This window comes from Rutidosis leptorrhynchoides, chromosome 9 (assembly GCF_046630445.1).
Source record: "Rutidosis leptorrhynchoides isolate AG116_Rl617_1_P2 chromosome 9, CSIRO_AGI_Rlap_v1, whole genome shotgun sequence".
Taxonomy (NCBI): Eukaryota; Viridiplantae; Streptophyta; class Magnoliopsida; order Asterales; family Asteraceae; genus Rutidosis; species Rutidosis leptorrhynchoides.
Window position 1 is genome coordinate 17,568,093 of NC_092341.1, and position 14,498 is coordinate 17,582,590.

Sequence of the window (14,498 nt, forward strand, 5' to 3'; positions counted from 1 at the left end):
TGATATTATGACTAAAGATATGACTAATTTGAGTAATATCAATTATCATGTGTTTCTTGTGAATTTAGGGTTTATGATTTATGATTTTGGGACTAAATTGAATATTGAAGAAGAAGACATAATATACTCTTCGTCCCTGTAGTTTAATGACCTTTTTACCCCCATATGCTCTGCACGTGATAGGATGGTAATGGCAAAATAGACAAAAATAGACGGGAGGATGAGGGATGTAGATTTATGATACATTAGGGACGAGGGATGCACAAAAAAAGAAAAAGGACAGGGAGTCAAAGTTGATGTAAAGTTCGAGGACGAGGAATGAAATTTTATCTTTTTGTTTTTTGTTTTTTGTTTGAATGTATGTATGCATTCACTTATAAAAGTTCTTTAGTTTTTATAATAAGTAAAACCATAAGTTAAAAAGTGTAACGGGCAAATCAAAACTAATTAAATGATCCGTCACTTTTTTACAGGCACTTGTCATATGACTTGGACTAATGTATTCACCACCATAGCTAAAGGTTTGAGTTACTTGCTGGAAACATGCAACAATTTAGCAGGCTTTATCAGCAATTCTTTTGCACGCCTTTACCTCACACTCTAAGAGCACTGGGTGTGGTGACGCGTCAGTTCAGTGTTAGTTCAGTGTCTTGCTGATGACTGGACACTGACTTAACTAACACTGAAAACTGACACTGGTGAAAAAACAGGGGAATTGGGAAGAATGTCAGTTCAGTGTCAGTTCAGTGTTTTGAAAAGAGAAAATATTGTATTTTATTATTTTTTAAATTATTTTAATTATTTGATAAAATATAAATGATAAATAAAATAAAACTTGCACAATTATTAAAAGGCCTAGTTTATTGAAATTAAGAACCCTAGTACAACAAATACGATCGTTTAGAGACAAATACAATTATTGAAACATAAATAACAATAATTCAAACACAAATACGATTCTTCATTCTTCATCATCGAAGTCGGAGTATGAGTCTTCCAAAGCCATTTCTCGACGAATCCTCTGCTTCTTTTTCTCGATTGCCCTCCTATCATGTTCATTCAAATTCTCCGTATCAATAGCCAAAATCCTCAACTGCGACTCCATCTTCATTTGAGAGTAGTACGATTTCTTTTCTCGAGACACATCTTCAAAGTGTTCCTTCATGGACGCGTGTAAAGACTCACGGGATGATGCAGCTGAATCACTTGAGGTCTTCCTTGATTTTCTTGAGTCAGTCTTCCTTGGTTTGCCGGGTGGACGTGGCAGTCGATCTCTGCCAAATAGCTCCTCATTTGGGTTTGTTTCAACTTCTTCATCTCGGTTCAAGTCAAAATCAGTTTCTGATAATGCTAAAAATGAACATATATTTAATAGCATTATCCCTCAAGAAAGACAAGCTTTTAGTTGCAATTGTTCTATTTACAAGTGATATTCGTTTAAATAATAAAAGGTGAAGACAAAAGACAGATTCGGCGAATTGAAGACGCAAACGACCAAAAAGCTCAAAAGTACAAAGTACAATCTAAGAGGTTCAAATTATTGATAAGAAACATCTAAAAGTTACAAGAGTACGAGCCGCTAAACGCAAAGTACAAGATATTAAATAGTACGAAAGGACGTTCGAAAATCCGGAACCGAGACATGAACCAACTTTCAGCACGCGACGCAACAGACCTAAAATTACGAGTCAACTATGCACAAGAATATAATATAATATATATAATTATTTAAAATTATATATAATATATTATAATTAATATATTAATCGAGCAGCCCACGTTTTTGGAAGGATATGTGTCCAGTGAAAGGCGGCCATCCGACCGCATGGCCAAGAAGCACAAACTCCATGCGGTCGCATGGAGTACTGTAGCAGCTGAGGTTCTATAAATGAAACGTTTTCGGGCAAAAAATATACACCTTTTATCTATCTCTCACTCTCAATTTATATTTATATTTATATTTTAATTATAATTTTAATTTTAAGTTAATAATAATAAGGTTATAGTGGCGAATGTTTTAAGTTTGTAAGTCAAAATTCTGTCCGTGTAACGCTATGCTATTAATACTCATTGTAAGTTATGTTCAACCTTTTTAAATTAACGTCTCGTAGCTAAGTTATTATTATGCTTATTTAAATCGAAGTAATCGTGATGTTGGGTGTGACAACCCGGAATTTTTTGACCAAATTTAAACTTTATCTTTAAATGATTTAACGTTTCCGACACGATAAGCAAAGTCTGAAAAACCGAATCTCAAAATTTTTGAACTATTCAAGTACCCTTCGGTTGTTCTCAACGATTCGCGAACCATTATATGTAAATAGATACATATATATACTATAACTTGAAAACGTAACAAAGTTTTAATTGCATGATACCGTACATTAAACTTATTGGTTTATATATCTATTTGAATATATATGATTTCAAGTTATTTAGTAAATGATAGTAACATTTGATTATTGATTCGATTGATATTTAGATAAGTTAACTAAAACGTTTAAGATGAACCAGTAAAACACTAATTTACTACAGTATTTTCGAATTACTACAGTACCCGAAAAGCTACAGTATTTTCGAAAATCACTATTTGCTACAGTAACTTTGCTACAATAAAACACTATTTCAAAATGAAAATGTATATATGTATATGTATATACTACGAGACGATGATTTATCGAAGTAAATGACTAAAACACTCGAAAGTTTAAGATATACTTTGAGTGGTGTAGTTTATGGATAATTTAAGGCTATATTTTGACAAATGTATGTGTCACGAAACGTAAAATGAAAGTTTTCTAAGCGTACGAAAATGCGTTCGAGAAACCGGAACCGGGACATGAGTCGAGTGATAACGTACGAGTCATCGGAACAAAAATTACAAGTCAACTATGCACGTGAATTTAATATAATATATAATTAATTATATAAATTAAATATATTATATATATAATAAATTAATATGTCGACGAACTAGATTACAAATCAGATGTGAGCTGGAATCCTAGGCCATGCGATCGCATGGCCATAACACACAGAAACCATGCGATCGCATGGGGTCTGAAATCTGGCCACATCTATAAATTCGAACGTTTTCAGATTTCTGATTCATTCTTCATTCCTCAGTATTATTATTTATATTATTATTATTATTATTATTATTATTATTATTATTATTATTATTATTATTAAGATTAATATTATTATTAATCTTATTATTATTAATATTATTAATTAGTATTATACATAAAATACTACGACGAGGTTATGAGCGTGTCACTTTCAAAATGGTTTTCAAGCGGGATAGAGCTAAGAAAATTATGGGTTATTGCCAAGGAGGTTATGGGTAATGTTCGGGTGTATATTTGTGAATTAAGCCTAGTGTTTATCATCTTCATTGCGTCTACGTACTTTCCTGCAATATTAAATCACAATATTGATACGTTGAGATCTACGGTTATTTGGTAATCCGAGTTTCGATCACATTTTGGTGAACGACTTTATATGCTGCTAATGTGAGTTTCATTTGCTCCCCTTTTAAATGATTTTGCAATATATATTTTTGGGCTGAGAATACATGCACTTTATTTTAAAAACAATTGACACAAGTACATACTAAATTCTATACTGAGTTTGAACCGAAAATCCCTTAGCTTTGGTAACTAGTAACTGCCGGTTATAAGAACTGGTGGGCGCGAGTAGTAGTATATGGATCCATAGGACTTGATATCCCCGTCCGAGCTAGAGCGCTAGCCTTTTATCAGACGTATGCTATTTGAGAAGCGTACACGTTGATTTACGTGTATTATTAAGATGATTATACAAAGGGTACAAATTATATATACGTTAAGTTTAGTTACCAGGGTGCTCAATTTTGTAGAATATTTTGATAAACGTTTCTGGGTGAAACAACTGAAATCTTGTGGTCCACCTTTATGTACAGATTATGCAAAACATTAAAACTATGAACTCACTAACCTTTGTGTTGACACTTGTTAGCATGTTTATTCTCAGGTTCCCTAGAAGTCTTCCGCTGTTTGCTTATATGTTAGACAAGCTATGTGCATGGAGTCTTACATGGCATATTTTTCAAGGAAACGTTGCATTCACCAAATCATCACCATGTATCTTATTTTGACTGCATTGTCAACGGAAGTACTGTTGTAAACTATTATTTATGGAGATTGTCTATATGTAGAAATCATCAGATGTTGAAAACCTTTGATTTAAATATTCATTTATGGTGTGCCTTTTTAAAAGAATGCAATGTTTACAAAACGTATCATATAGAGGTCAAATACCTCGCAATGAAATCAATGAATGACGTGTTCGTCCATATGGATTTGGAGCGATCGTCACAGTTGGTATCAGAGCGTTGGTCCTAGCGAACCAGATCTTGCATGAATGTGTCTAACTGATAGTTGTTAAGATACATTAGTAAGTCTGGACTTCGACCGTGTCTGCATGTCAAAAGTTTTGCTTATCATTTCTTGTTGGAAATTACATGCTTATCATTCCTAGTCTAGACACGTTTTACTGCATTGATTGCATGAATAGTGTATAGACAAAATTCATATCTTAGCGTATCTATTATTGTAAACTTTTCCTGACAGCTTTCGAAAGTTCCTCCATAATTTACGGATCCATTGTATTATATATAGGTATTCTATGTAATTAGAATATCATCCGATATCCAAAAATCATTTCATATCAAAAATCCTTTATCCAAACTGTGTAAGATGAATTCCGCATCTAGTTCGAATTCCTCAGATTCCGACAGCTATTCCGATATGGATTTCCACTCGAGCTCCGAAAGCAGCGTAACCGGAATGAATCAACCAATTAGCCATCATCTATTCTGGATGAATTGGGGATGGGTTCGTAATCTACTTAATCAGTGGAAACGGGAAGAAGGCGATCCCTTCCATCCACCACATTCACCTCTTGGTGAAGAACCTGAAGCACTTACCGGCGAACCCGTTCGTAACACCATTTTCACCCTCATTTCCAGAACAGCTCGCAACGACTACGTAATATCCAATATTCTAAATCTTATTCATCCGCTTGTCCGAACCGCCAATCATCCCAGTATAATAGAAGAAGTCAACGAGCTTCGCGTTCGGGTAGTGGCTTTGGAGAATACGGTGCAAGGATTACAAACACCAGCAGCAGCACCAGCAGCATAGCCAGTACCACCATCATCAACACCAACAGTATCATTACCACCACTAACAACAACATCCCCATCACATGCCTTAACATCACAATCTGTACCTCGGATATCAAAATCATACGCACCATAGATACCAAGTAGTATCAACAACAACAAACGATGAAGTATGGAATCATAACTTCATCGGAGAAACATTCTACAGCGATTATGTAATTTCTAAAGTTTAGAGATTATCTATTCTAGCCTTAACCATAAATCAGATAGAGTAGAAACCCTGATCGGAATGGTGTATGATTTACAAGCTAGAATTGTTATATCACAACATCAACAGTACCGTCAGCATCATCAGCACCGTCAGTACCGTCTACATCATCAGCACCAGCAGCATCTGCTACATCACAAGCTCCGCCAGTTCAAGAAAGTACTGTGGATATCATTACGAGTCAACAACGAGTATATTGTATCAATGAGTTATGAAGTATTAACTCAATTCCTCTAAAGAATTTATATGTATATCTTATATATATAAATTTTAAAACCATCATAAATCTTTTAGCACTAAGCTATTATGTATGAATTGAAAAAGGGGTAAATATTACTCGGTTAATTCATATTACTAATATGCTATAATTTACATCTTTCGTTAACGACTTAACCCTCGTTAACTACAATCTCTGTTTCAACTCAATAAATCCCATTTCATAATAAACCAAGTGTATTATTCAATTACATAATTGATTTTACATTTTCATTTTTGATGTACTCGAAACTTTCCAGAAAACATCATCTGTGCCTTGTAAGGTTCACAAAAATTCCATGAGCGTCAACATCCTTCACCGAGGAATAAGAATAAATAATGAAGTATCGATTACATTAGCGAAATACTCCGCAAAGATTATGTAATCCTTAATGTTTTAGAGATTTATCATTTCTAAGTCAAGCCAAAAAACAAATGAGCTTAATATGATATTAACTCATTAAATCTGTATTACATCTGAAGAAAATATACATACATATATTTTCATAAAGACTGTAATGAAAATTCTTTGGTACAAAATATTACTTATGAAATCTTTAATGGGTAGGTAATACCCGAGAAATATTTAAGTTCACAATTAATATGTTACACAGTACATCATTCGATTATTCAATAATCATTAACTACACTACTTTCACAACGCTATACGTTCGTTCATAGAAATCTGAACAACCATTCTTATTCAAATTCAATTACATATTCTGAGAGAACAGAATCCAGGCCAAGATTTAACAAGTGACATCATTATTAGATCTCTACATCTTTCAAAGCTATACTTTGACTTCAAAACTGTGCAAGATCCTTTAGCGTTGTTTTTACCGAAAATAATCTTGCAATCCCTTTTCAAAGTTTCCAGTTTTTTCACACTTCCAACCAGTCAACTTCGAATTTTCAGATTAACCTTATTGTAACATTGACATATACGTTTTTGTTACCGGGGAACCTTTTATGTTCCACCACATTAGCAGTAAATTTACCAACAACTTCATTGATCCTTGACCTTCCAAAAAAATCATTATACTCACTGAAACCTTATCATGTGCTCATCCATATCTTGTAACAATAATTTCCATACTAACTACCGGGAATTAGCAATCAATATTTTGAATCTCGCAGCAATTCTACGCCAACAGTTATATATATACATATAATATCTATCTTCTAGACTTACATACTTCGAATGTGAAGTTTCTGAAAAACACCCCAAACTACGAAACTAGTTCTCCGAATTTTGGAAAAATGCTGATAAAGCAGCAAAAACTGTAAACGACTTTAACAGTCAAAAATTTGATGATAAAGAGTAATGTGTTGGAAAAGCACAGAAAAAGAGAAAGTTTGGTACTGAAAAACGGATTGAGCAAATCATGAAGGAGACTGTGGATAAATCACAAAGACCGAACTTGCCTTCAAAGAATACAAATGATTCAGTGTCTACTGAAATCCTTAGCAAATACCTTGCTCCTTACTCTAAAACCTTTGCGGACAATATTCTTCATCATCATCTTATCTTAAATATTCTAAGATATCATCGTATCTTCCATTATAAATATCCTCCATATTTCTGAAGATATTTTTTTTCATAACCATTTTTATCTGAAATCATTCATCTCTTCGCAATATCTGTATTACATCATAAAAGAAACTATTTTAGTTTCTAAATTCTGAAACCTTCAAGTTTAAAATATGAATGTTTTGAAGTAGTGTTGGGAACTGAAGCATGAATTAGTATAATATAATGACATTTGATCAACGTGATTATATTACAGTAAGTCATGCTGAGTTTCTAATGGAACGTGATAAGGGTTCACATATTCCACCCTCATCATGAACCATGTTACATAACTATTTCATTCTATATAATCTCTAAATATATCAAGAAAATATATTTCTTGATGATTCGGTCATTTCCGGGTATTCTGGTAATTTAACAAGTCAGATTGTGCCATTACCATTTCTTTCTTAGAACATTAATTATGTTCATTCTGAAATTCATACCTATGAATTCTGGACCATTATTCGCTTGACTTAAAGTCGGGAAGGGAAAACGAAAGCATGAAGCTCCGAAATATAATGGAAAATATAAAGCCCAAAAACAACCCCAAAATTACAAACCGTGTATATCAATGCGTATAGCAATATAAAAACACGGGAGAATGAAAAACAATATAACCCCAAGGTAATAGTAGAAGAAAATAACCTCCTCTGGTGGCAGATGAAAAAGAAGAATGAATGATATGATAGCCAAGAAAATATCAAGAATCAGAACTGGATGAAGCATTTTCACAAATCTTTTGTAAGTATGAAATAAGAAAGAAGATTATAGGAGTGGTGAAAATAAATGAAACGGAAGAGGTCAATTTATAGAAAAATATCAGACATAGCAATCGAGGCAGATTACGCATTTAATCAAAGGAAATCCTAATTTCCTTAAATTCCGAAGAATCAAATCTTATTTAAATTATGAAGATTTTCTATTCCTTAAATTCCAGAAATCAATCGTTACTACATCAAGAGATATGATGTTATGCGAGGTGTATATGAAATAGTTATAATTTTTACAAGAAAATACTATTAAATACGATACAATTTTACACAAGATATTTATTTATTTATAGAATGGATATACCTAAACCTTGCTATAACACTTATAGGCAGTGTACATAATCGTACAGTAGTGTAGTTTTTAGTAAGTCCGGTTCGTTCCACAGAGAGACTTTTAAACAAGCTTAACGCTATATATTTAAAAACTATATTTGTAAAAATACAAAAATATATAAGTAATATTATTATTATAAAAAGGGGGTTTTTTACCGTTTAATGACCGGTTTGTCGATTTTAAAACTTTAGTCGCAGTTAAAACCTAATGTAAAATATAAAAAAAATAAATATAACTTAATTTAAAGCGTAAAGTAAATAACGATAATGAAATTGCGATAAATAAAAGTGCGATAAAATAAAATTGCGATAATTAAAAGTGCAATTAAATACAATGATAATAAATAAAAGTGCGATAATTAGAAGTGCAATTAAATATGAAATAAAAGAATTATGCTTATTTAAACTTCCATAATCATGATGTTTGACGTGTTGATTTTTAATTTATTCCCATGGGTTAATTGTCCTTTGTCCTGGATTATTTAATATGTCCGTCTAGTTTTTGTCCATAACAGTCCATCGGTCATAAATTTAAAGTGCGAGTGTCCTCGTCAAATTATCCTTATATCCGTAGTCAAATATTCCAACTAATTTGGGACTTAAAATGTAACAAGGTTTTAATACTTTGTTTAATAATGACACCAGGATATCGACTGCGTGTAACCCAAGGTTTTAATACTTTGTTAACAATTACGCCAAGTGTCCTTGTACATAATTTCACCCCTGTTTTAATAAGTCTATTAACTATTAATCCATTCCCGTATCCGGTTAAATGAACGATTATTCGTACATATAAATATCCCGCCCATCGTGTCCGATCGAGTGTATATGGTTATTTATAGGTACGTCCAATTGTAAATCTTTATATTAAATTAACAAACTATCATTTAGTTAAACAAATATAAAGCCCATTAATAGCCCATAATCTAATTTCTGCAAGTGTCGTTCTTTTGTCCAAACCCCAATTATGGTACAAAGCCCAATTACCCAATTTTAAATATTTTAGCCCAACATCATGATTACTTCATCTTAAATAAGCATAATAATAAATTAGCTACGAGACATTAAATTAAAAATAACATTAACCATAACTTACAGTGATTAAAAATAGCGTAGCGTTACACGGACAGAATTTCGACTTACACCCTTACAACATTCGCTAACATACCCTTATTATTAGAATTTAAAATTAAAATTAAAATTATAATATAAATATATATATATTTATGTATGATAGATAGAGAGATAGGATGGATTTATGTTTCGTGCAAAGCCTGCTTTTTATAGGCATGTGGCCAGAATTTCAGGGCCATGCGATCGCATGGCAAATATGCCTACAGGCCATGTGATCGCATGGTGGTAGGTATCAGCTCAAAATTCTTTGTTTTCTTGTTTGTTGACGTTTATAATATATAATATAATATATAAATAATTTATATAATTATTTAAATATTATATTATATTCTTGTGCATAGTTGACTCATAATTTTTAGTCCGTTGCGTCGAGCGTTGAGAGTTGACTTTGGTCCCGGTTCTGGTTTTTCGAACGTCCTTGCGTACAATTTAATATCTTGTATTTTGCGTTTCGCATCTTGTACTCTTGTAATTTTGAGATGTTTCTTATCAATAATTTGAACCTCTTTGATTGTACTTTGTACTTTTGAGCTTTTTGGTCATTTGCGTCTTCAATTCGTCGAATCTGTCTTTTGTCTTCACCTTTTATTATTTAAACGAATATCACTTGTAAATAGAACAATTACAACTAAAAGCTTGTCTTTCTTGAGGGATAATGCTATGAAATATATGTTCGTTTTTAGCATTATCAAATATTCCCACACTTGAGCGTTGCTTGTCCTCAAGCAATATAGTCTTTAAATAAAAATACTAGAATCACTTATTTATTCTTCACACTTTGTACATCAGTGATTTCTATACGGCGGTATAAACAATGGTAGTAACGATGTGGTTTACAGTCCCACATGACTATGAAAATTTAGATCCGTTAAGGAAATTGGATCTTTATGAAAACATTTGATCTTTTGAAAATTAAATCTAGCTTTTACCCTAGATAAGTTTTCCGGAATAACCCTTCACCGGTGTTTGCAAATTGTTTTTGTGGGTTTGGTGGGTTTCAGATTTGAAAATTTTAGCTCAAAACTTGTGATTTTGTGTCACCCACTTGCTAACCTTGTATTGGGAAAGCAACACGTCCAGTATACTTGCTCCGTATATTACCTTTCGATAAACTACCGTCCGGTTGTAAAGGAAAGCGTTGAACAAGCAACTGTTAAGGCAATGTCCCCTGACATGCTTTTAATTATGGTCTATAACGTGTCGGATGCAATTACTATCCTTGGTAGGAGCAATAGTAAAGCTCACCCTATAATTTTTCGGTCTGGCGCAAGGTCCTGTGTTTGACCATGCTATGCAACCACCGTTCTTACGGTTGACACCCGATTTGGTTCAGGTGACCTAATGAATTCCAGGTGTATTCCTAGGATTTTACGTTCAATAGTAATGAAAGCATTGAAAATGGGTTTTCAGAAAACAAATCGGTTTGTAATTTTGATCAAAATATTTTCTCGTTCAAGCTCGAGTTTAGATATCATTGAATTCCATGAGTTTGTAATTCTCAATCTTTAAGGTCAATCTCAAGAATTGAGTAATATCAGTCTTAAAAGCTGATTTTTGATCTTTAAGGAGATTATCCTTTCTGGGGATCTGATTCATTAGTCTTATCCAGCTAATTTGCACGGCGTCCTCCCCATTTTACGAGACAGATCCTCTCATGGTTAGGATAAGTCTGACCACTTGGCGACCCTGTTTGATGCTGAGGTCCGTGGATTTCCTGCTGATTTTAGAGATGACTTTTCTAGATTTTTTGTCAACCTACAGCTGGTCTGGACGACAACTTCATGACCTAAATCAAGAAGCGCGTTTCTTTTTCGGAAGACTTTACTTCCTTTTAATGATGGAATTGATTCATCGTGTAGATCCATCTTTCTTTTAAATGTATTACAGTAAATTGGGTAAAACTGATTAGTTTAGTCCAAAGCAAAAGTATTTTCAATTATTTGTTACAAAAAATATGTGATATATGTTCAAAATAACTTGGTAATTTTTCCCACATTTGGCTTTTATTTTCCTTTCTTTGCCTTTTGATTGTCCTCTATTCCATTTTAAATGAATTCTAACATTTTAGGTTGTTTCTCAATTTATGTCCTTTCCGAGGTAACAATAATTTCGGTGTTTAACACCTAGTTTTATTGTTCATAAATATGTATAAACATGATTTTGAGTTCATTTAATTGAAAATTTTAAAAAAATTTACTAGAATTGGGTAGTCAGTATATATGACTAGGGCTGTTCTTTATTATCAAAGAGCACTAGATTCTAATATAACTACTGCTTTACTAGTATTTTTAATGGTAACCAAGTGTATAAGTTAAAAATTTTAAAAATCCGAAAGAATTTAACCCCTTCCCACACTTAAGATCTTGCAATGCCCTCATTTGCAAGAAATCAGTAACAATTTAAATTATTGAGGGTGATTAGCGTAGAAAAATGATTAAATTTTACCAAAGTTTCCAAACATATTGGCGGTTTTTTTTTTTTTGGCATACTTTAATTCAATAAGATTAAAAATAATGATAATAAAAGTTCTCGTCCCTCCCTTGGGTAAAGCAATTTCGATTCAACGACCTAGTCTTCAACTCACGACGAATTTTAAAAATCATATTTTTAACTTATCGAAATAAAGTAAATTTTTGTTTTTAAATTCACACCAAACTTAATTTAAAATGCATAAAATTAAAAATTCATATTATTAAAAATTCACACCAAACTTAAATTATATTTTTGTTTTTATACAACAAACTTATATTAAAAATATTAATTTTTCAAATATTTACAAACTTAGATATATTGATTTTAAAAAATTTACAATAATAATTTAATATTTAAATATTAATTTTAAAAACAGGGTAAAAATAAAATTAAAAATCTTTTTGGTCTTTTATCCCACTTTAATCAATCAAATATTATCAAAAATATACGCCCCTCTTTTCGGTAAAGTAATTTCGGCTATATTACCTAGTTTTACTCCTGACGAATTTTTGAAATATTTTGGGTTGATTGATTAAAGATATTTATACCTTAAGAATAAATTTCGCAGTGATGTAGTAAATTTTTATATGATATCAATAATTTCGGTCGCAAAACCTAATTTTATTGAGTACCAATTTAATACTTTATAGCAAACGATTTAGCGTTTATTATCTAAAGGTTCAAAGCAATCAAAATAAAAATAAAAATTGTACATACTTACCTGTGAAATAGAATTCTTAGTGACCTGCTTTAGCCCACTCATAAGATAGTCGGACTAATTGGTTTTCCATAGCTACATAGGCGTAACCTCGAGCATTCAACATTTTTTCTTCGAAACATATGAACTGTCCATCTCTGCATAAAGTAACGAATTTGGTATTGGAATATGTCTGATTCGTCGAGCATTTTCCTTCGTGTGACCATTTTCCGTATTTGTGACATCTTTCAAGGTGTCGTGCTCTTCTTTTCGCTGCGGATTTTGATTTTCCTTTACCAAAATGTAACTTATTATTTTCGTTCCTGGATTCTTTTCTTACTTCGTCCAATTTACCTCTGATTAATGATACTATTTCACTTGGAAGGGTGTCATTATTAAGTTTAGTGATCAAAGCGTGTAGCATTAGACCATGGTTTAGTTCACAGGAAGTCTTCATCTCGTAAAACCTAAAATAAAAATAAAAATTCAGAATGGGGGGAGAAGACTAGTTCTTTAGGGTCTGCTAGGGAAAGACCATTCGGATTCCATTCTCGAGAACTACACGAAAACAGAATATCTAACTCTAACAGAAATACATATGACCCTAAAAAGATTCGAACCTCCCCACACTTAGTTAGCTGTGGTGTTGAAATTGTGATTAACTTCGTTGTCGACTTCCATTGGACTATCTATGTAATGTTTAACTCTGTGACCATTAACCTTAAATTCAATCCCATTTGAATTTATTAATTCTACTGTTCCGTATGGGAAAACTCTTTTGACTATGAATGGTCCAGACCATCTTGATTTTAATTTTCCAGGAAATAACTTGAATCGTGAATTGAAAAGAAGAACTTTGTCTCCTTCTTTAAATTCTTTTGAACTTCTGATTCTTTTATCATGCCATTTCTTTGTTCTTTCCTTATAGATTAACGAATTTTCGTATGCTTCATGTCTTAATTCTTCTAATTCATTTAGTTGACTTAACCGTAGACGTCCAGCTTCATGTAAATCAAGATTACATGTCTTCAAAGCCCAAAATGCTTTGTGTTCAATTTCTACTGGAAGATGACATGCTTTTCCGTAAACGAGTTTAAAAGGTGTGGTACCAATTGGAGTTTTGTAGGCTGTTCTAAAAGCCCAGAGTGCATCCTCCAATTTCATGGACCATTCCTTCGGATTTGATCCTACGGTTTTCTCTAGAATACGTTTCAAAGCTCGGTTGGTATTTTCAACTTGTCCACTTGTTTGTGGATGATATGCAGTGGAGATTTTATGAGTTACTCCATATCTTTTAAGAACTTTCTCAAGTTGATTATTACAAAAATGAGTACCCCGATCACTTATTAAAGCTTTCGGTGTTCCAAACCTTGCAAAAAGACGTTTTAAAAAGTTGACTACAACTCGTGCATCGTTAGTTGGGAGAGCTTGTGCTTCCGCCCATTTAGATACATAATCAATGGCAACGAGAATGTAGAGATTATTATGAGATTTTGGAAATGGACCCATAAAGTCAATACCCCAAATGTCAAATACTTCACATACTTGAATGACATTTTGTGGCATTTCATCACGTTGACTTATTTTTCCGGCCCTTTGACAAGCATCACAGGATTTGCAAAGAAGGTGTGCGTCTTTGAAAATTGTAGGCCAATAGAATCCAGCATCATAAACTTTTCTTGCCGTGAGTTGTGGCCCATAATGCCCTCCTGTTGGTCCTGTGTGACAATGGTTTAAGATTTGACTAGCTTCATCTCCGAATACACATCGGCGTATTATTCCATCGGGACAACTTTTAAACAGATGTGGATCTTCCCAGAAATAGTGTT

At 32.7% G+C, this 14,498-nt stretch overlaps 1 pseudogene; it reads left to right on the forward strand.

Moving 5' to 3' along the window:
* LOC139867786 (protein NRT1/ PTR FAMILY 1.2-like) overlaps window positions 1-14,498 on the forward strand; it is a 173,576-nt pseudogene that overhangs the window by 65,776 nt on the left and 93,302 nt on the right.